At 50.8% G+C, this 22,874-nt stretch overlaps 1 long non-coding RNA gene across 1 annotated transcript; it reads right to left on the reverse strand.

Moving 5' to 3' along the window:
* Window positions 1-17,008: 17,008 nt before the first annotated feature.
* Window positions 17,009-22,267, reverse strand: LOC122463262. The gene is made up of 4 exons (XR_006286447.1): window positions 22,192-22,267; window positions 20,091-21,695; window positions 19,200-19,270; window positions 17,009-18,169 (listed from the first exon to the last, which is right to left on the reverse strand). It is a non-coding gene; the product is annotated as an uncharacterized LOC122463262 (long non-coding RNA).
* Window positions 22,268-22,874: the final 607 nt, after the last annotated feature.

A 22,874-nucleotide genomic window follows, 5' to 3' on the forward strand; every position in this document is an offset into this window, starting at 1 on the left:
GACAGGCAGAATGAAGCATACAGTAGAGAAGGAAACCCTGACTGAAAAGAGAACTAGATTCTCAACAGAGAGTGTGCACTCACACACATAACTAAATACTAAAGCTCTGGTATATAAAATCATGTCAGAGGGATGGCAGAAATTCCATTTTCTGGTCCCCACACATGTTGTAGGTTGGTTATGGAGCAGCAATGGCCAACTGCCCACCCCCCTCCTTCCCCACTCAGAGATCACGGCTGTATCTGGGCTCAGTAAAGGCAGGTTAGGAATGGAGGAGAAGCTGGACTCTGAACTTCCTGGGGCGTGGCAGAAATCCTGCCCCCTTTCCTTCTCCCGCATGAATATATTTATTCTCTGAGTCACTACCCCTTCCCATGCACTGCATGGACCCTCACTCTAGCTGAGACAGGTTGGATACAGTTTCCTGTGGAGTCTGTTAATGTTAATGGAGGGATGTGCTCACTCCAGAGTCTTGTGAACTATCTGCCCTTAATTTCCTGGTTTTGTGGCTTTAACATCACTCCTGCAGAAAACACCCTCATTGATGAGCATGGGAAAGAGACTGGTAGGACATTGAACAAATAAGCTTGTATCTACCATGATTCCAGGTTTCCCCACTCCACTTCAAACAGATCCCTCTTCAGAGTCATTTGATTTGTTGCATCCCCCTATATTCATATCTCATAACAGCCCACAATTTTGAGGAACATCACCCATTTCACTGACAAAGTTTGCAAGTTCCCCATGTTCCACACAAATGCTGTGTCCTCTCACCTGTATTGTGGTAAATTCTTTACATCGGAAAGAAGGAATCGCGAGACGAGTGTTAGAGACAGAATTGTTTACGTTAAGGGAAGGAAGCCCAGAGCATTTTGTTTCCTGCATGAATTATTATTATGTCCCCCACTTTGGGTCACAAAAAGGCTGCATGACATCACCCTGTTGAAACTTGGACCATCTTGGGGGGGAAATTGCAGCTGAGAGCAATAGCCCCATCACACAAACTCAACACCCTCCACTTCCTTCAGACACAGCTACCTGACTCGTCTATCTTCTTGACAGCCCATCCTACACAACCCAATAACCTGTGCCTGCACCACGTACACCATCCTCCTCCCCATATTCCATGCCACACTATATGCTCATGTCACAAAACTCTAACAGTGACGTTGGAACAAGCTACCAAGGGAACTGCTGGATTTTCCCTTTCTTGAAGTCTTCAGATCAAGATTGGGTATCTTTTCTAGAGCCATAGAACCATAGGGCTAGAATCATAGAACCAAGGGACCGCAAGGGTCATCTAGGCTAACCCCCGGCCAAGATGTAAGCTTTGTTGTATCTAAAACATCCAAGGCAGGTGGCTCTCCAGCCTCCTATTGAAAACCTCCCGTGAAGGTGCTTCCATAACCTCCCTAGGCATCTGTTCCATTGTCCTGCTGTTCTTACAATTAGAAACAGTAGGACAACAGTGGGATTTGTGCTTGAGTAAAGCATATCTTCCTAGGCAGGAACAGACTGCGTAGGAAGATATGCTTTACTCAAGCACAATTTGTTGGGCTCAACACTGGGGTAACTGGGTGAACTTCTGTGGCCTGTACTATACAGGAGGTCAGACTAGATGATCTAACAGTCCCTTCTGGCTGTAAAATCTACAGATCTATGAATCATGCTAGTTCATACCCAGCTTGAGCAGTACTCAGGGCCATGGGGAGCTGCTCCCCATTCTCCTGCATCAGTCACAGGTCCATTAATCTTTAAAAAATGTTATTAAAATATAAACTGATTTATAAAATGTTTAGCATTATGAGATCACCATCTTCAGCCTCATTTGCATATCATGCACAGATTGGTCAGGTTGGGAGGACTCTGTGAATGTTTTGCATGTATTAGACTGGGAGTGTGTCCGCACTAGGGGAAGGTTGAAGGGAATGCAGATACACTGGAGGTGGCCCATCAGAGGAGAGGAGGCTGAAGAAGCTGCTATATTGGGCCGGGAAGTGTGGAAATAAGTACTGCAGTTTGCGGGTCAGGGAGGCTGTTCCTGATCAGAAGGGAAGCTGTTAGGGTTTTTTTTTTTTACTTTGAACTTTGGGGTACAGATGTGGGGACCCGCACGAAAGACGCCCTAAGCTTATATTTTACCAGCTTAGGTTAAAACTTTCCCAAGGCCCAAATTTTTTTGTTTTGTTTTTGGATGGTATTGCTGCCACCACCAAGTGATTTAAACAAACATTCAGGGAGGGGCCACTTGGAGCCCTATTTCCCCCCCCTCCAAAAAAATATTTCCCCAAGCTCCTTTACCCCCTCTCCTGGGAAGGCTTGAGAATAATATACCAACCAAAAGCTCAACAACGTGAGCACAGACCAGACCCGTGGATTCTTAGGACACTAAAAACCAATTAGGTTTTTAAAAGAAGAACTTTATTATAAAGAAAAAAGTAAAAGACGCACCCTTGTAAAATTAGGATGGAAGGTAATTTTACAGGGTAATAAAAAGATTTAAAACACAGACGATTTTTCTTTAGGTTTAACTTTAAAGTTACAAAACAGGAATAAACCTTTCTTTTAGCATAGGGAAAATTTACAAGCTAAAACAAAAGACAATTTAACGCATTTTTTTGCTATTACTTACAATTTTTGTAATTTTAGATGTATTATTTAGTAGGAGCTGGATTACCTGCTTGGTTTTTTTGTTTTGTCTTTTTGTTTTAAAAGAGAACCAAACAAAAGAACACAAACAAAACCTTTCCCCCTCCCCAGATTTGAAAGTTGGTTTTTTTGTTTAAATTAGTTCTTTTGGTTAGGTGCCAACTAGGTTAATGGAACTGATTAGCCCCTTACAGGTAAGTGATTTTGTACCTTCGGCCAGGAGGGATTTGATGTTACTGCATACATAAAGGTTGTTACCCTTTCCTTTATATTTATGACACCCCCCCAAAATCACAGGAGGTGCTGGACAGCCTGTTCCACACTGGCTGTGATTTTTTTTTTTTTGAGCTTTAGAAAATAGCTTGAGAAAATAGAGTTAATAAGACACATGTGCCTTTAGATATACTACTGATTATATAAAAACTAACAATATTTTTTATATTTTAAGGACGATTTTAACCAGTTGATTTTGGGAAACTTTTACAGGAGAGGGCATTAGCCACTTTGTTAGAAGCTTTCGAAATGTGTTGTATTTTAAAATTAAAATTTTGGAGAGCTAAACTTCACCGAAGAAGTTTTTTGTTATTTTTTTTTGGTGGCATGAAGCCATTGTAGCGCAGCCTGGTCGATTTGCAGGTGGAAACGCCGTCCCCAAACGTATGGGCGTAACCTTTTTTTTTTGGTGATTGACCAGTGGCTTTTTTTTTTTTAGGCAGTTTTTTGCTGAGAAACACGACAGGATGGAATTTTTGATTTGGTTCTTTTTTTGCATTAATATTGCTTCCACACCACGCTTGGACGCATCTGTGGTCACTAGGAACGGTTTGTCAAAGTTTGGCGCCCTTAACACAGAGTTAGACATGAGTGTTGCTTTAAGCTGGTTAAAGGCCTTTTGACACTTTTTAATTCACTGAACTGCATTTGGCTGTTTTTTTTGGTTAGGTTTGCCAGTGGGGCAGCAATTTGGCTGTAGTGCGGTACAAATTGCCTGTAATATTTGGCCAAGCCTGTAGCGGGGTGGTTACCTGCTCCGGCCCTGACAGGGCTGCGGCCAGCCCGGGGAGAGGGCTGGGGCTGTGGAGAAACGCCCAGCCGGATTAAGGGAGCAACCGCAGCTGTGGCCAGCTCAATCAGGCCCAGCTGGCCCCTATAAGAGGCTATGAGCCAGGAGCCCACTCAGTCTCCCTCTGCCTGCAGAGGGAGAAGGGCCTGGCTGCAAGGTGCTGAGCAGGGCACCTAGATTGGAGCAGGGCTGGGGAAGGGCTAGAGGAGCTGGGAGCTCCAGCCTGGAAATTGTCAGGCTGCAGGCCTGACTACAGGCCAAATAGGTGCAGGGTTGCAGAGGGGCAGCCCATGGGTAGGCGGAGGCAGCAGATCCAAAACCCCCTTTCTAGTGATGAGTGGCGTATACACTGCCGTCTGCCCCCGATATAAGGGGCTAAGTGCTATGACTGGCAGTAGCCCAGACTGAGGTGAGGTGGGGTTAGAGGGTGGGGGTTCCCCTGGGTGGGGAGACCCAGAACCTGAGAATGTGGGGGTACTGCCAGGAGGCAGCACCCCAGAGAAAGGGGCACCGGGTCTTGGGAGGGACACGGGCCGGCAGTAAGGCAGATCACCGGCCTGCAGCGGGCGCTCCAGTGGCTGGATGAGCTAATTCCTGACAACTACCAGCAGGAGGTGTCGCAGGGGTGAGTCCAAACCTTTACAAAGCCTAAGAAGGATTGGACCTGTCTTTTTGACTTTGGGACAGGCCACTTCTGGATAGTATCCAGTTTGGCCTGTAGGGGGTTGATAGTTCCTTGACCCACCTGGTGTTTAAGGTAAATTAGTTTGTTTAGGCCTATTTGACACTTTTTAGCCTTAACATTAGTTCTGCCTTTCTTATGCGCTTGAAGACTTTTCAGAGATGCTTCAGGTGTTTTGCCCATGAATTCAAAAATATGGCCACATTGTTGAGATAGGTGACTGCCGATTTTTTTAAAATTCCGCTAGGAGACTATTTACAAGTTTTTGGAAGGTGGTGGGTGCATTTTGCAGCCCCAAAGGGAGCACATTAAATTTATACAGCCCTATGTGGGTGATGAAGACTGACCTTTTCTTGGTGGATTTATTTAGCGGTACTTGCCAGTACAGCTTGGTTAAGTTTAAGGTAGAGATGAACTGGGCACTTTCCAGTTTTTTTTTTTAATAGCTTATTTGTCCGTGGCATTGGATAGTTGTTTGGGTGAGTTATAGCATTTAGCTTAAGGTTGTTTATGCAAAAGAATATTTTTCCATTTGGTTTAGAAACTAGAACCACCGGACATGCCCATGCACTGTTAGAGGGGTGCATTACACCCATCTGTAGCATGTCCTGGATCTCCCGTTCTATAGCAGTTTTGGCTTGAGGAGCCACCCAGTAAGGTTGGGCTTTAATTGGGCGAGCACTACTTGTGTCAATGGAGTGGTATGCCCGTTCGGTCCATCCTGGGGTGGCTGAGAACGTTGGCGCATAGCTAGCGCACAGCTCCTTGATCTGCTGTCGCTGCATACGTCCGAGGGGCATGGAGAGGTTCACCTCTTCCACGCCCCCAGCACTTTTTTTTGTAGTAGTAGTAGACACCTTCAGGCCACTTAGTGTTATTTTCTTTCTGGGCTGTAAACTGATAAACCTTTAATTTTTTGGAATAAAAGGCCTTTAGAGATTTAATATGGTACGCTTTAGGCTTTAGATTTGAGGTGGGGGATGCTATGAGATTGTTAACAGCTTCCAGGCACTCCTGGACCGTGAATGGCCCTTTTCACGACGCTTTCATTTTATGGTCCTGGAGCGCCTTCAAGACCATGACCTGGTCCCCTACTTTGAAGGAACGCTCTCTGGCATGTTTATCATACCAGGCCTTTTGTTCTTCCTGAGCATCTTTTAGATTTTCTTTAGCAAGGGCTAAAGAGGTTCGGAGGGTGTTTTGTAAGTTGTTTACAAAGTCCAGAATGTTAGGTCCTGGAGAAGGTGTAAACCCCTCACCCACTGTAATGGCCCCTTAATCTTGTGGCCATACACAAGTTTAAATGGTGAAAACCCTAAACTGGGATGTGGTACAGCCCTGTAGGCAAAGAGCAACTGCTGCAACATTAGGTTCCAATTATTGGAATGCTTATTTACAAATTTATGTATCATGGCCCCCAAAGTTTTATTAAACTTTTTCACCAGAGGAAAAATGGAGCAGCTGATAGCTCCACCAGAGCTGCAACTCTCTGGAAATATGGAAAGCTGGAAGAGATTTAAACAGAGCTTCACCCTACTCCAGTGACACCATCAGAGGACCCAATCACATCAGCCACACCATCAGGAGCTCATTCACCCGCACATCTACTGATGTGATATATGCCATCATGTGCCAGCAATGCCCCTCTGCCATGTACATTGGCCAAACCAGACAGTCTCTACGCAAAAGAATAAATGGAAGCAAATCAGACATCAGGAATGGTAACATACAAAGCTCTGTAGGAGAACACTTCAATCTCCCTGGACATTCAATAACTGATTTAAAAGTAGCCATTCTTCAAAAAAAAAAAAAAACCTTCCAAAACAGACTTCAAAGAGAAACTGCAGAGCTACAATTCATTTGCAAACTTAACACCATTAATTTGGGCTTGAATAGGGACTGGGAGTGGCTGGCTCACTAGAAAAGCAATTTTCCCTCTCTTGGTATTGACACCTCCTCATCAATTATTAGGAGTGGACCACATCCACCCTGACTAAATTGGCCTTGTCAACACTGGTAAGGTAACTCCCTTCTCTTCATGTGCCAGTATATTTATGCCTGTATCTGTAATTTCACTCCATGCATCTGAAGAAGTGGGTTTTTTACCCACAAAAGCTTATGCCCAAATCTGTTAGTCTTTAAAATGCCACCGGACTCCTCATTGTTTTTGTGGATATAGACTAACACTACCCCTCTGATACTTAACACTTATTCATTTGTTGACCTTCTATCACAGGATGATTTGCCCCTTGAAGAGATCAGGGGTCCAATCTGCCCTGTGTGCACTCTGCTCTCCTTCCCAGGTGGGGAAAGGCCTCACGGCCACCCAACAGGTGGGCTGTGTGGCTAATCAGACACCTGCCTAGGGATAACAGAGAAGCCTCCAGAGAGTCCGAGGAGGAGAGTGAGCAGAGACTGAGAGAGACCTGCTGGCGGGGAAAGGACAGATAGAAAAGGGACCAGTTCAGAGAAGCTGATCTAGGGCTGCAGCCAGCCTGAGTTACCAACACAGGCTGTGGGACTCATGACTGTTGTCAGTTGGCTCACGTGTGCGTGTCCTTTCAGTGTGCTGTTGAGCTCTGCACAGATAGCTGGTTTAGCAGACCTCACTAGTACTACCCAGCGTTAAGTGCTGAAGGCTGGAATGTCGTTGCCTTACTAACGCTATTCAGGCTGCCCAGTGCTTCTGTCCTTGGTGCAGATGAGGCAGCCCACTCATTCAGCAGACCTCAATGTTACTCAAAGAAAGACCACAGGCATTCGGCCAGGTTTAGTGTCAACGGAGCATGGTCCTAGTGTCCTGGCTCTGCGGTTACAGGTACACGAACACGTGTGCCCATTACAATGGGCTCAGGTCAGTCAGCAGCAGCACTTTCTGCAGCCCCCTCGGCTAGATAAAGGGCTAAGGCGAAGTACCCTGACAGTTACAAGCTGAGGTAAACAACGGGAATACACAACTTACACACCACCTAGCGTATTTCATGACATCCGTTTGTTACCTCCTCTTGTTCCTGATATCTTGAACAAAACATCCCTGTGACAAAGTGGGGGATTTTCTTAATGGTTTGTATGAATACTCTTTGTGTCTGTTTCCCTATGAGCTGCATGTTTAACAAGGTGGTGGGAGAGGGTGTTTTTTGTTGCAGGGGACCAGACATTGCATGGACATGGACCACGGCCTGGACACTGTGTAACTTAGCAACTCATGACCCAGAGGCCTACCCCATCTTGAAAGCCAGCTGGTTTTGGCCAGTTTGAGAACAAAGGGCTGAGGAAACAGGGTCCCGGTGAGGTGGAAGGCAGCCGGTTCTGGCCAGTGGGGGAACAGAAGACAAGAGGGCCCAGTCGATCTGTTTGCCCAGGAAAGAAGAAAATCTCTATTCATTATTTTGTCAAACTAGCTTATCTTGTACTAGATTGGGATGTATCTGTCCTTGCTGGAACATATTTATGTAAATATCTGTTGCCTAGTACACGAGCAACAACGTCACCAAGTTCATGTACTGGACAGTGAACTTGTGAGTATCTGCTTTAATACAGGGCCTGACTTTGGTTCACAGCCTCTCGTTCAGGCCTCAGATCTTGCACCAGGCCCAGTACCCGAGGCGCTCTCTCTCTACTACAAAAAGAAAAGGAGGACTTGTGGCACCTTAGAGACTAACCAATTTATTTGAGCATAAGCTTTCGTGAGCTACAGCTCACTTCATCGGAAAGCTTATGCTCAAATAAATTGGTTAGTCTCTAAGGTGCCACAAGTACTCCTTTTCTTTTTGCGAATACAGACTAACACGGCTGTTACTCTGAAATCTTTCTACTACAGTGACTTAAGGGGGAACAAGGTTTGGGACTGTAGGGGCCAAAGGGTCTGTATTCTGATAAGACCAGGCATCCTGATTCCCAGATCCACTCCACCCGCCCCAGGTGCCGCACAGGAGGTGTCTGTCTGAGCCTAGGATGAGGGAAAGGGGGTCCCACTGGCCCTGGGAAGGAGCAAGCTACTCTCCCATGCAGCAGAGCCCCCCCCAGAGACCTGCCGCAGTTTGGGACATTAAAGCTGAAGAGGCGCCGGGTGCCTCTGCATGAATGCATGGAAAGCGCCTTGTGGGGGAGGTCTGCTAGCTTGATGCATCTGTAGCTACAACCATTGTCCCTTGCCACGGCTGCAGGCTGCGCTATGTGCATGCCCAGAGCCGGGTAGAGCAGCAGCACCTAGAGCACATGGGGCCAGTCAGGGTCTGTGCTTGTGCTCTGCATGGCTGGGAGCAGCCTGCCTTGCCCACAGGAGGGCTGGAGCCCTGTGCTCGGGGCCAAGGAATACTTGGGGCTCAGAGCAATGAGGGCGTGGCCTCTCTGGGGTCTGGCAATATGTGCGCTGAAGCCTGGAGAGCCACGGGCTGGGATGCAGCCCTGGACTGATTTTTAAGCTAATTTCATGATTTTGGTGGGGTGAGGCGATGTGAAGTGATGAAGGTTTGGGATGGCAACACTGTTCTCTGAAACACAACAAAGAAAGAGAAAAGGCTACGCTTCGTCCATGCGGCTGTGTGCAGCTAGGAGACTCGCTGAGATAGAAGCCCAAATCAATTCTGCACATGGCTCAGAAAGCTCTCCTATTCAGTGATTAGCTCAAAGAGAGGAGAAATTAGCCCCCCGCGATTCTCTAGCGCTTGCTTATGAGAGGATTTGTCACAGGAATCCTTAGAAATTGCTTAGAATTCTAGGGCCTCTCTCGCTCACCTCTTTGGATTTACAAAGAAGCAGCTTGTCCATTAAATAATTCTAAGTAAAACCCCAAATTCAGGCAGGGGGAACAGAGCCAGGGGGCAGGGGAGGGTCACCTGTGTGCCGCTCAGGCAGGAGGAACAGTGCCAGGGACAAAGGAGTTCACCTGCACACACCCCAAATGGAAGGGGAACAGAGCCAGGAGTGGGGGCATGGGTCGCCTGTGCGCCCCTGAGGCAGGAGGAACAGAGCCGGGGTCGGGGGGTCACCCACATGTCCCTCAGGCACAAGGAACGGGCTCGGGGCGGGGGGGCACATGCTCCCCTCAGGCAGGAGGGGCAGAGCCGGGGGCGGGGTCACTTGCACTCCCTCAGGCAGGGGGAAAAGGGCCAGAGCAGGGGAGAGGGTCGCCCTCGCCCCCCTCAGGCAGGGGGAACAGAGACAGGAGGGGGGTCGCCGCTTGTCAGGCAGGGGGAACAGAGCTGGGAACTGGGCAAGGGTCACTCACCTGCATCTCAGGCGGGGGAACAAAGATGGGGGCAGGGCTATCGCCAGTACTCCCCTCAGGCTGGGGGAACCAAGACAGGGGGTCGCCCTCCTGCCCCCCAGGCAGGGCAAACAGACCCAGGGGGGTCACCCGCACTCCCCTCACGCTGGGGAAACCGAGACGGGGGTCGCCTGCGTGCCCCTCAGGCCGGGGCAACCGAGACAGAGAGGTCACCTGCGCTCCCCTCAGGCAGGGGGAATGGACCCAGGGGGGTCACCCGCACTCCCCTCAGGCAGGGGCAACCAAGCCATGGGGGGGTCGCCCACGCTCCCCTCAGGCAGGGGGAACGGACCCAGGGGGGGTCGCCCACGCTCCCCTCAGGTAGGGGGAATGGACCCAGGGGGGTCACCCGCACTCCCCTCAGGCAGGGGGAACGGACCCGGGGGGGTCGCCCACGCTCCCCTCAGGCAGGGGGAACGGACCCAGGGGGGTCACCCGCACTCCCCTCAGGCAGGGGGAACGGACCCAGGGGGGGTCGCCCACGCTCCTCTCAGGCAGGGGGAACGGACCCAGGGGGGTCACCCGCACTCCCCTCAGGCAGGGGGAACGGACCCAGGGGGGTCACCCGCACTCCCCTCAGACAGGGGCAACCAAGCCGGGGGGGGGGATCACCCGCGCTCCCCTCAGACGGGGCAACTGAACCGGGGGGGGGTCGCCCGTGCTCCCCTCAGACAGGGGCAACCAAGCCGGGGGGGGGTCACCCGCGCTCCCCTCAGACAGGGGCAACCGAGCCGGGGGGGGGTCGCCCGCGCTCCCCTCAGACAGGGGCAACCGAGCCGGGGGGGGGTCGCCCGCGCTCCCCTCAGACAGGGGCAACCGAGCCGGGGGGGGGTCGCCCGCGCTCCCCTCAGACAGGGGCAACCGAGCCGGGGGGGGGGTCGCCCGCGCTCCCCTCAGACAGGGGCAACCGAGCCGGGGGGGGGTCGCCCGTGCTCCCCTCAGGCAGGGGCAACCGAGCCAGCAGGTCACCCAAAGGGTCACCCGCACTCCCCTCAGGCAGGGGGAACCAAACCAGGGAGGTCACCCACGCGCCCCTCAGGCAGGGGCAACTGAGCCGGGGGGGGAGTCACCCGTGCGCCCCTCAGGCAGTGGGAACGAAGCTATCAGGGTCATCCATGTGCCCCCCAGGCAGGGGAACTGAGTCAGGGGGGTTGCCCACCTGCTCCTCAGGTAGGGGCAACCGAGCCAGATGGTTGCCCGTGCACCCCTCAGGCAGGGGTAATGGAGCCAGGGGGTTCGCCAACATTCCCTTCAGGCAGGGGAAACCGAACTGGCGAGTCACTCAGAGGGTCACCCGCACTCCCCTCGGGCCGGGGGAACCAAACCAGGGAGGTCACCCACGCGCCCCTCAGGCAGGGGCAACTGAGCCGGGGGGGAGTCACCCGTGCGCCCCTCAGGCAGTGGGAATGAAGCTATCAGGGTCACCCGTGTGCCCCCCAGGCTCGGGAACTGAGTCAGGGGGGTTGCCCACCTGCTCCTCAGGTAGGGGCAACTGAGCCAGAGGGTTGCCCGTGCACCCCTCAGGCAGGGGTAATGGAGCCAGGGGGTTCGCCAACATTCCCTTCAGGCAGGGGAAACCGAGCTGGCAAGTCACTCAGAGGGTCACCCGCACTCCCCTCGGGCCAGGGGAACAGAGCCAGGGAGGTCACCTGTGCTCCCCTCAGGCAGGGGCAACTGAGCCGAGAGGTCGCCAGCACTCCCTTCAGGCCAGAGGAACTGAGCCAGGGAGGTGGCCCGCGCACCCTTCAGGCAGTGGAAACGGATCTATCGGGGACACACATGTGCCCCTCAGTTAAGGTGAACTGAGCCATCAGGAGTCACCCATGCATCCCTCAGGCAAGGGGAATGGAGCCAGGGGCATGGCTATCACCCTCATGCCCCTCAGGCAAGGGTAACGGAGCCAGCGGGGTCACCCACGCACCTTTCAGGCAGGGGGAACAGAGCCAGGGGGTTCACCATCGTGCCCCTCAGGCAGGGGGAACCGAGCCAGGTGCTTCTTATCAGTACAGCCTGTGAATTTGGCTCCATAGAGATAATCATGGGATTTCTTGGTCAGAGTCCACTTTAATGCTAAGAACTCTAGTTTGTGAACTGGCTAGTTCTTTCAATGATGCTAGACTCCTACTAGCATAGGCAACTGGTCTTCATCTATCTGGATGTTCTTGGTAGAGGACTCCTCCAAGTCTTTCCATACTAGCATCAATGTGTAGTAGATATCTTTTTTTAGTATTGCCAAAACTAACGCACTGACGCACGCTACTGTATCTATTAACATCTGAAAAGCATTCTCACAATTCAGAGTCCACTAGGCACCAAAGGGTTCATTGACTTGGTAGTAATGGCATCCGGATGTAGAGCCTGGCCTTTTCCTATGGGGGAATACCCCAGTGGTGAGTTCATTTAAGGGTCAACAAAGTTCAGAAATTCCTTCTACAAATTGCCTATAATAATTGCAGAATCCCAAGAAACTCTGCAATTCTTTCAAGGTTTTGGGTCTTGGCCATGCCTTCAAGACTTCCAGCTTATCTGGATCTGCAGCAGCTCGATCTCGAGAGATTATATGCCTATGTACTTTATTTTTTCCTGACAGAACTGGCATTTGTCTAAAGATAGTTTCAATCCTTGTTTCTGCAGGCAGTCCAGCACTTTCAACAAGCATTCTTCATGCTCTTCCAAAGTGTGATTGAACATTATCAAGTCATCCAGATATACCAGGACTTCCAGAAGGTTCACGTCACCGTCGGTCTGCTCCATTCATCTCTGGAATGTGGCCAGGGCCCCAGATATTCCCTGGGGCAGTCTCAGAAATTTGTAGAATCTGAATGGACAGATGATGCCTGTCTTTTCCCTATTAGCTGGTCCCATGGGTACCTGATAGTGTCCACTTCTCAGATCCGAAATGGAAAACCAACAGCTTCCTGTTAGGCAGTCTAAGACATCATCCACTCTTGGGGTGGTTGAGGATTCTAGAGATATTCAAAGTACAATTATCTATGCACATGTGTACATCCCCATTATTTTTTCTGGCCACAACAATTGGGGAGGCATAACAACTTCTAGAGTTCCTGATGATTTCTGCAGACTTCCAAACATCTGCCACATCTGCAGGTGCTAGTGTTCTCAATCGTTCAGGGAAAGACCTATCATCATTCAACCGAATGTGATGTTCAACTCCCTTGACACAACCCACATTCCACATGCGGCGAACACTTGGGGCCTTTGTGTTAGTTTCCATTTCAGTCTCTCTTTCCACGCTGGAGGAATTGGGGAGTTTCCAAAGTTCCACTTCTCTGGGTCAAATATGGGTATAATCTTTGAGCAGCATGGGCCACTGTTGCAGCCAAGTATATGTGAGCTACTGCAGTTCCCCGGGGGATAGTGATTGGGTGCTCAGTTTCGTTAGCCACTGGTAGCTTTTCTGACACTTTTGTACAAGATGAGGTTTTAGCTATGCCTCTCTTCACCATCAATCTGCCCAGCAGCACATCTGTATCTGAAGCTTCACTCAGGATTAACTGATTGGTGTCCATCTGATCCACTTGAGCAATTCCATCCGCTAGATGGGTTGTCCTAGCAGGAATAGTAACTAGAGGCCCAGATCTTTAGTTTGACCATTCCCACCAGTCCTTGAAATCTACACTGATCTCGCTCTCCTCCTTTAGCTTAATATGCTTCTAAACACAGTGCATAGATCTCCAGGCTTTGCGCGTACTTAGGTCCAGAAAATTCTTTGAATAGCTGAGCCATGGCTGCATGTGTTCCTACTATACAAGGCATCTGGTTTGGATATCCAGTGGACGGACAGATCAAAGCAAGAGTGTCTCTCTCTTTCTCAATTCCAACCACATCCTTTGGGAATTTTAATTTCACTAGCACATATCCTAGATATTGCTACTGGTCAGCTAACCCCCAGACAGCCAACCTGGTTAGGGGTTTCAGGGGCAGATGGGTCAGATGTTGCCAGTAAAAGGATTTGAAGATGACAGTGACCTGAGAGCCACTATCTAGAACAGCTGTACACTCTATTCCCTCAATAGTAACCCCAACCTCAGACTTTGGTCCACACAGTTCTACAGGCAAGCCTGGCATAGTTGGAGGCAAAGACTCAGTCTTCGTGTCTTTGAGTTGGGGAGAAGCAAAGGTGGTTACAGACCCATGGTGCTCCCTTACCTGGTCCCTCCAAAGTGTCTCGCTGTCTTACTGATGTAGAGGGCCTTAAATCATTCTTCAGCTCTCCCAGGGTTTACAGGATTTGGACATCCTCATACGTAATGACCATCTTCTCCACTCCAATAACAGAAACGCATGGGCTCCAAGAGGTGGGCGGTCCACCAGGCCCTGTCATTTTCTTGACCCTTGCCTCTCTGGTATAGCTGTCCATCTTGCATTTGCCTCTGGGAGTCGAGATACTTTACCTCTGGTCATTTGTTGGAGAGACACTACAAAGTGCTGTTTCACTGTCAGGACAGCTACTTTCTCTTGCAACTCAGTGATCTGTTTCATCACAAGGTCACTTTCTGGAGTGGAGTTATACTGAATGGCTTCCATAGTACACACTCTCATTTCAGTCCTTCAGGAAGGGTTATCTTCACAATCCTGTTTCCCACTCCCTGATCTCTCTCATCTGTGTGGCAAAAGATGGGGGATTCCTCTTTCTGTCCTTTAATCACAACGGGAACAACATCAATCCAGTATGGGTAGCACCCGTTAACCCTTGCTCCAGTCTGAGACAATCCAAATCACTCCCTGCGATTCCTATCTTACAGTGGGCTCTCTGCAGGAGTCATTCCATCTGTGCCAGATATTGAGGTAGCTTCGCTCCAAGTTCCTGATGGGCAGTCTGGAATTTTAATATAGCATGCTCTCCATTTTCAGTGCTTTCAAAGCCCTCCAAAGATGAGAGGTATTCAGCAGCAGTTGCCTCTGGATTACTGGCCCTGAGTACCCTGATAGATTCAGGAGCAGGTCTTTGCAGACTTTCCACTAGTCTCTTTCTTTTTTCCCTTTTGCAGCATGCCCATTCCTGTTCCACCTGAACAGCATGATCCAACCAGGCCTCATAGAATCATAGAATATCAGGGTTGGAAGGGACCTCAGGAGGTCATCTAGTCCAACCCCCTGCTCAAAGCAGGACCAATCCCCAACTAAATCATCCCAGCCAGGGCTTTGTCAAGCCTGACCTTAAAAACTTCTAAGGAAGGAGATTCTACCACCTCCCTAGGTAACGCATTCCAGTGTTTCACCACCCTCCTAGTGAAAAAGTTTTTCCTAATATCCAACCTAAATCTCCCCCACTGCAACTTGAGACCATTACTCCTTGTTCTGTCATCTGCTACCACTGAGAACAGTCTAGAGCCATCCCCTTTGGAACCCCCTTTCAGGTAGTTGAAAGCACCTATCAAATCCCCCCTCATTCTTCTCTTCCGTAGACTAAACATCCCCAGTTCCCTCAGCCTCTCCTCATAACGCACGTGTTCCAGTCCCTTAATCATTTTTGTTGCCTTCCACTGGACTCTTTCCAATTTTTCCACATCCTTCTTGTAGTGTGGGGCCCAAAACTGGACACAGTACTCCAGATGAGGCCTCGCCAATGTCGAATAGAGGGGAACGATCATGTCCCTCGATCTGCTGGCTATGCCCCTACTTATACATCCCAAAATGCCATTGGCCTTCTTGGCAACAAGGGCACACTGTTGACTCATATCCAGCTTCTCGTCCACTGTAACCCCTAGGTCCTTTTCTGCAGAAAAATTCTTCCTCATGCGCAGCGATAGGTTTTATCCTTGAAAAGGTTCTTAGTCTCTACTAACTGCCTGATTTCCTTTGCAGTCTTCAACTCCGCCATCAACTTGGGCTGAAGAACAGGCCTCCCTCCCTGCCCCAGAGGCTGTGCCTGGCAAGATGGCACCAGGCTTACTGCAGTATCCACCCCCAAGCATTCATATCAGGAGCCACACACCCGTCATAACATTGGCTCAAAAGTCATATTTAACAAAAATAACTTTGGGGTCTTTGTCTTCTGGAGCTGTGCCCTTCGGGAATCACATTGGCATGTTTTTCACTGTCACTGCGAGGGCTAGAAACTTACTTGTTAAAATAAAGCTGAGAGTCCCATGTAATCACATGATTCCAAGAGCTGAGGCTTAATGGAAAGCACCAAAAACTGCAAGATTTTCAATAAAATCATGAGAGTAGGCAACACTGTTACTGTCCGAGCAGTGCTGCAAATTGTGCTCTATTGCCCACCACAGGGGGCTTATTTCCCACTGCCACTGCTCGTACCCACGCTGCAGCATGTGTCCCTTTCCTCTTCTCCAAGCTATGCCCTGCCATTTGGGTCGCCTCTCACGGTCTAGGAGAGCTAGGGTAGGCAGTGTCTTTTGCTGATCAACAGCAGAATATGCTGGCTTTCTGATTATGAAGCAAAAGCTGATGGGCAAGGCACTCCCCACCCAGTGTTTTACAGCTAGAGGGATAGTGGCCAATGTATGCAACATCTGGCAAAAATGCAAAGGAACATGAACTCTAAATATAACAGCAGTCAGACTGAGTTTGTCATTAAAAGGCAATGTATTGTGATCATTAACCAGATGTCCTGCACATAAGATAAATGACTAAAATATAAACAGTCAACATACAGTTTACAAAACTCCAACATCTTGAACACAAGGACAGGAGCAATCATTTCCACTGTCTCACTGAACTGCAGTTTCTGATCTGATCTAGAGGAGTCAGGGAATAAATGTGCAAACTGTATTTCCCTGGAGAACTGAGTTTGTGTCTCATAAATGATGTCAGTTTCAGACTCTTTCTCAAGAGAAGAGAAAGCAGAAATGGCTGTGATATGGTAGCGATACTGCCAGAACTTCTCACTGTCTTATTGCAATGAGGAATAAGACTGGAGAAGTCTGTATGGGACATGAGCTCAAGTTGTGGCTGTGACATCCACAAGGAAATAAGTAAGTGCTGTCTCGGAAACCTGTATTGGGAAATACAGAAAGTGATTTTAAGACTTTTTTTGAGGAATTTCCTCACATCACCTAAAGATTTCAGTCCAAATACAGAGGTTTGACTTCCCACCACCTGCTGGGGATGGCAGTGACCTACTGGGAGAACGTGACGGCCCTCGCTCCGGGTTGGGAGGGGAGCGCCATCTACTGGTCAGGGCTCAGGCCTGTGACATTCAGAGGGGTTGTTGCGAGGGGATCCCAGGCCCTCCTACTCCACTGGGCTCTGACCCATGGCTCTTTGTGGGCTATCAGCACAGGTGCTGACATTTTTTTCCCCGGTGGGTGCTCCACTCCCACTCTGCGCCTAGGCCCCGCCCCATTCACCCAAGGCCCTGCCCTTGCTCCGCCTCTTCTTACCCCTGCTCCACCCCTCCCCCGAGCGCCTCCGGCTAGCCGGTCTGCTGGCAGCCAGCCCAGGCCTGAACCAGTGTGGCTGTGCATGCTGAGCACCCCGTATTTTTATCCATGAGTGCGTGAGCCCCGGAGCACCCATGGCTATCAGGACTCTGACAGCTCAGGATGCTTAAGGCCACTTCCTACCACCTCCCTGCAACTGTCCCAAGGTCACTGTCTGGGGTAAAGCAGCGTGAGGGTTGTCTGTTCACCCCACGGCACCGTCTGGCGGCTGCATGTAGTGAGGTCATTCTCTTTTCCTCTCGGGTGGCAACTGCCTCCTCCTGGGGTATGGCCCAGTCTCCTGGGGCCAGCTCAGTCCAAGGACTTTCCTCTATTGGGGTAGTCCAAACAGCAAATAAAGGGGATCAATCAAGTCCAGAGTTCATATGACAGGGCGAGGGGAGTGCTTCTCTCTCAGGCTGTCCCTGCAGCAGGCCTTCCCTTTCCTCAGGGAGGGACCTTTTGGCAGTTGTTTAGGGGGAGTTTCTGACTTCTCTCAGCTCGTCTCTCCTGGAGCTGCCAGTAGCATGTCTGCTCTCCTTCCTGGTCTGCTACAAAATGAGCTGCTCCCCTGCCTTTTACCCCCTCCTCCACTTGGTGCATTTGCCAAGGATGTGGTGGGGCTGGCTAGGCCAGAGTATTTCCTTAGCTCCTTGTTGCTCAGTGTGGGGTTTGTGCACGCAATCACACACCCTCCCCCCAAGATGGAGCTAGTAGAGCTGGGGCCATCACATTTTCTCCAGGGAATGCGGGGGAGCAAAGTCAGTGTTCTGGGGAGCTTTGCCTTCCCTATCCGGAACTTGGAATGCATAGGGCTGGAGAAACAGGTTTCAGCGCATCAGTCGGCTGTTTGTGTCTTTCATATCATTCAACCTTCTCAAGTGGGTCTGAGAGGTGCTGACCTTGACAGATGGAATGGCACCCTACTGGAGGAGATACAGGCAAATGGACAAAAGGAAAGGAGGAGCGTCAGATATTTATGAAGACTCTGTAGGATCAGCACCGAGGATCGGGCTGGCTCGCTTGGACCGGAAATAGTTACTGGTAATATTCTCACTGTCACTCCTGCTCAGCATCAGTTTGTAGCGGTCCTCTTCCTGCTGGGATCACAAAAAGCTGTGGGCAGCACTCCCCTCAGCTCCAGCTCTTAAGCAGCCAAGCACCATTCCTATGAGCTAGGGCCAGAGACTTAGAGATAATATGAAGTGATTGAACACATGATTCAATCTGGGCAACAACAGTAACACTACAGAACACATGTTCTTGGACATAGTCTGGACAGGCATCGGGCTACATCCTGCCACCACCTCCAATAGCTGGAAGCAAAGTCCAAAGTGTAATGATACAGGTGCAATTCTCCTACACTGGAAGGGGGGGCGGACACTATGTGCTGCACAGCATGGCTTTCTGGCAACCCTCTGCAAGGCTGCAATAGGTACGTGGCCAGCAGGTTTGCAAACCATGCAAATCCACTGTCCAAAACTCCTTCCAAGGGGACCTGCAGGGACCACAGCAACTACTAGAAGCAATGGGATTGGTCCCATTTACTAAAGTTTTGCATGGGTGGGAGGGGGAAATCAGCAATTGAGCCATGAGGCAGGTTTCAATAATCCCCACAGAAGTTTGGGAATAAGCTTCCGTCCACAGTTGCTGCACTATCCTAGTCCTAGGCCACTGTGTCCTGGGCAGAGAGGCCAAGCAAAGCAAAGCAAGGAGTGTTTCTGTGGTTGTCAAAGAACTAGGATGGTACCAATTAACCAGGACTTGAGACCTGTTCCTTCTAGTCTTGGAACTGCTCTAGGGCTGTGTTGTCTATCATTCTGGCCTGGGTTGTCTCTCCTCTTTAGGGGCTGGATTCCCAGCATTCCCAGCCCCTGCTGGCCAGGGTCCTACACTCCACTGATTGGCCACTGGACTCTGAGGCCAGCTCACTGCTTCACTATATACTCTGCTTTACACACACCTCTGAGCCCTGCCAGTCTTATTCTAATGGCCAGTGATGGCTGGGTATGAGTTCCTCTGGAGCCACTCAGTCCTCTGCCTATTTCCTCCAGAAGGAACAGCTGCATAGCAACATAGACTCTTCTCAGAAGGCTCCCTCAGGGTCCCGGGAGGAGAAGTGCAGCTTACCATCATCAGCTCTCCGTTCTCGCCTGAGGAGCTCTTCCTGGCTGGCTTAGTCTGTGGCAGTGATGGAACTGCTATGAGAGAATAAAGGCATTACTTAAAGGACCAGCAGCACTGAATCGGTTTCAGATTTTCCTGACTCTCCCCCTTGTTCCCCATTGCTGCTTACAGAGACCCCAGATCGCTGTTTACTAAGCCACAGGGGGCCTAGAAGGACCCTTGCACTACATTTTTTATCCAGTGGATGGCACATGCTATGCACCTGCCAATGCAACTACATGTGGGGCCTGCAGGTCTGTGAAGTGAATATTTCAACCTTGTAGGGAAAATGGTTCACCTCTTGGGCTAAGGCAGCTAATACACAGAAGGGAATGAAATAAAAAGCACAAGACTGGGGGTCAGGGATCCTGGATTCCAGCCCCCACTCTACTACAGACTCACTATGGCACATTGGGAAGTCATGTCCTTCTGTTCCTCAGTTTCCCCCTTTTTATAACCAGTCTCATAATATCTACCTGATGAGGGTTTGTGAAGCCTAATTCATTAATCTCAAAGTGCTTCAAGGTCCTTGATGGAAAAGAATTGGCCCAGAGATGCTTGTGGTATATAATCACATACTGGTTATTCTGTTAGGTTTAGCACAAGATTCCCTGCTATCACTCAAATCAATGACATCCCTTCAAAATAGTCAGGTAGTCCCAGTAAGAGATGTTTTTGTCCTCATTTAGCTAGATTATCATCCAGGCTCCCACAGAAAGATTACAGCCTATTCTGTACACGTGAACCAACAACTGTGTTATACGTGAGTACTATCCGAATGCAACACACGTGGCCATGCTAGTGAGCCAAGGATATGCTGTGTGGATGGGAGTACAATTAAGATACGTTTCTTACCTGCAGGGGGGCTGGTTTTTTGAATGACGGGCTCCAGGAGTTTTCAGCAGCCGCTGTCCTCATTCCAGACTGACTCGTGTCTGATCTTGTCTAGGTTGCTATAGTTACTGTCACGTGGCATGAGGGGCTGCACCTGATCCAGAAGCTGCTGAAAGAGGAAGCAGTCCCATGCCTTCAGCGAACAGTGGTGAGATAATCAATCTTCTCCAGCTCAAACGCTGACTGCAAGTCTTTGATTTCAGTCTCAGCAGCTTGCAGCTGGATCACCAAAAGTAAAGGGTTAATTGTGTGGGGGAACTTGGAGGAGTTCTAGTAGAAGGAAGAGGCGGGTGAATCCATTAGCGTTTCACCTTCAGCTCCCAGTCTCTCCCAGGCCAGGAGTCTCGCCCTTCCCAGAGCCCTAATTCCCTCTGCCCCAAATAGAGCCTGGAGCAGAGGGACTAGGGCAGGGCCCTGCATGAGAACTCACACCCCCAGCTGCTCCAGGATAAGAAGAACGAACCAAGGCCAGGCACAATCAGGCTGGAGCAGCTGTGGAACAGTTGCCTACAGACCCAGGGAGCACCACTTCGCCAGGAGAAGAAGAACTTGCCAACTGATCATCTGATTGCCAGCTCTGACTGCACCCCAGCCCAGAGCCCCTAGATCCCACAGCCTTGCCAGAGCCAGCCCTGCCTACACTCAGGGTCAAAGGTCACTTGGGTCAAATCCTGGGAGGTGGCTGGCATATCATAGCAGGGCAGTGCTGGTCTTTAGAGCCCTGGCTCTCTTCTGGGTGACTCTGGAGTGGATGCAGAAGCCGATGTGCTGTGAGAGGAGGAGGCAGGCCATGGTGAAAGGGCCCACATGCTGTACAAATGAGACCTCCAGCAGCTGAAGACTTTGTGCTTGGTGGAATTGGCCGACTCACTGATCTCAGAGCTTTAGAAGGGATTTGCTGCACCCAGGACACTGCCTGCGACTTGCCAGTCACAGTAGATTGGGACAATATTTGGTCTTGGGGCTGGTCCCACCCTCTTTGCTCCCCTGACTCATGAACAGCTCATCAGGCAGAAGTCAGACCCCTGACACCCTCCCTGCTCTGAAGCCCTCAGAGGGACAGAGTAAGTGGTGGTGAGGACAATGTCCCTGGGAGAGAAAGGCCGATTCCCCGAGGACTTTCCTGTATCTCAGGGTCTTCTTAGGGAGAAGCCAGTGACTCTTCTCTCAGGACCATCCCCTGGGTCTCACTAGGGTTGAGGCTCTTGCTCCCCGAGCCAGCCTGGTATACTGTGAATGGCTACACCAAATCTAGCCAAAAGGAGGCACTGCAGAGCCAGGCTTGAAGGCCCAGCTCCTTCCCGCTATTCCCAGAAGGAGGACAGCATTGCATGGCAGAGTGTCCTGGCCAAGGTGGCCCCATGGAATTCCAGCTAGGGGGACACGATGGAAACATGGATCTTCCAGTCTCTCCTTTGCAGCCCCGAACGGGGTTAGCAGAATTCCCTGGCCCATCCCCACCATGATCATCTCTAAGATGTGCTGGAGCTACTCTGTGTTGTGGGATGCTGCCAGCAGGCTCCTCAGCATTATATCCAGGTTCTCCGCCAAGGTCTTGTGCAGTGCCTGCAAAGGGGGGAGAGAGACGTGGGTCAGCGTCATGGAACCCAGGGTACACTTGCCACAGGATGGGTACAAGGGTTCTAGAGGGAGCCCTGGGGAGACCCCACACTCAGCCTGGCTTCCCCGATCCCAATCCCTCACTGCACAGTTCACAAGCGTTCATGGCAGGATGACAGCTGGCTCCTCAATCCTGGTTCTTAGTGCTTCTCTGCCCCGGGCATGGCACACAGCAGGACATGGCACAGCCAAGCTGCCATGGATGGGAGCTAGGTTTGCGGACAGACTCCAGGCTCCAAAGCACAGAACGTGGTAGGAAGGAAAGGATTCCTGACGGAGGGTAAAGGAATCTCCCATGGAGGAAGGGCCCCCCAGCCATCTGTTACACCCCAGCCTCTTCCCATCTCTTCCCTCCCCCAATTCAGCAGTTCCAGCGAATTGAGGGAGCATGGCTCAGAGGTCACTCCTGCCCCTGGCACGGAGGAGTAGGGTAAGGATCTACCTGGATGTGGGGGTCCTTGTCCATGGTCATGGTGACACACTGTGCTTGGTGGCCTGCAGGAGGTGAGACTCCAGCTCTGGATCCTGGGCTGGCTGCAGTTTGCTGGTAGGAGAGAGGAGCTGGTATTAGACTTTCCAGGGAAGAGCTGGGACTGGCACTAACATGGGGCATGAAACTGTGAGGAACTAGGCACTGGTTGGCAAGAATGGAAACTGGGGCATCAAGCATGGGTGTGACCTGGCTGGGGTCAGTGAAATTCCCAGCTCAGCCAGGAGAGAGTGACTGTCCCCTCCACATACACTCGCCACCAAAGGAGGGAACTGCCACAGCTGGGAGGTGACCTGGGAGGTGCAGTGACTCCTGGCTCTGAGTGTGAGCTGCACTGGGGTGGGGGGAGCTGGGCGGGAGGTCCTGGTAGCTGAGGTTGCACATGGCCACCACGGAGCTGGAGAGGATGGAGCTGGGCACAGAGTCCAAGGGCAGCACCTCAATCAGCTCCTGTGAGACCCAAAGCATCGTGTGAGATTCAGGCCCCACTGACCCCTAGAGAGGAGGGTGCCAGCACCCCAACACAGCCAGCAGGATCCCCCCAGCACAGCTGGGCCCTGTCCTCCCAATTCCCTCCCTCCTGTCAAACTTACCCCCTCCCAACCTCCCCACCTTCTCCTTCAGCTGTCCGCCAG

The sequence above is a fragment of the Chelonia mydas genome, chromosome 18, assembly GCF_015237465.2.
Source record: "Chelonia mydas isolate rCheMyd1 chromosome 18, rCheMyd1.pri.v2, whole genome shotgun sequence".
Lineage (NCBI taxonomy): Eukaryota > Metazoa > Chordata > Testudines > Cheloniidae > Chelonia > Chelonia mydas.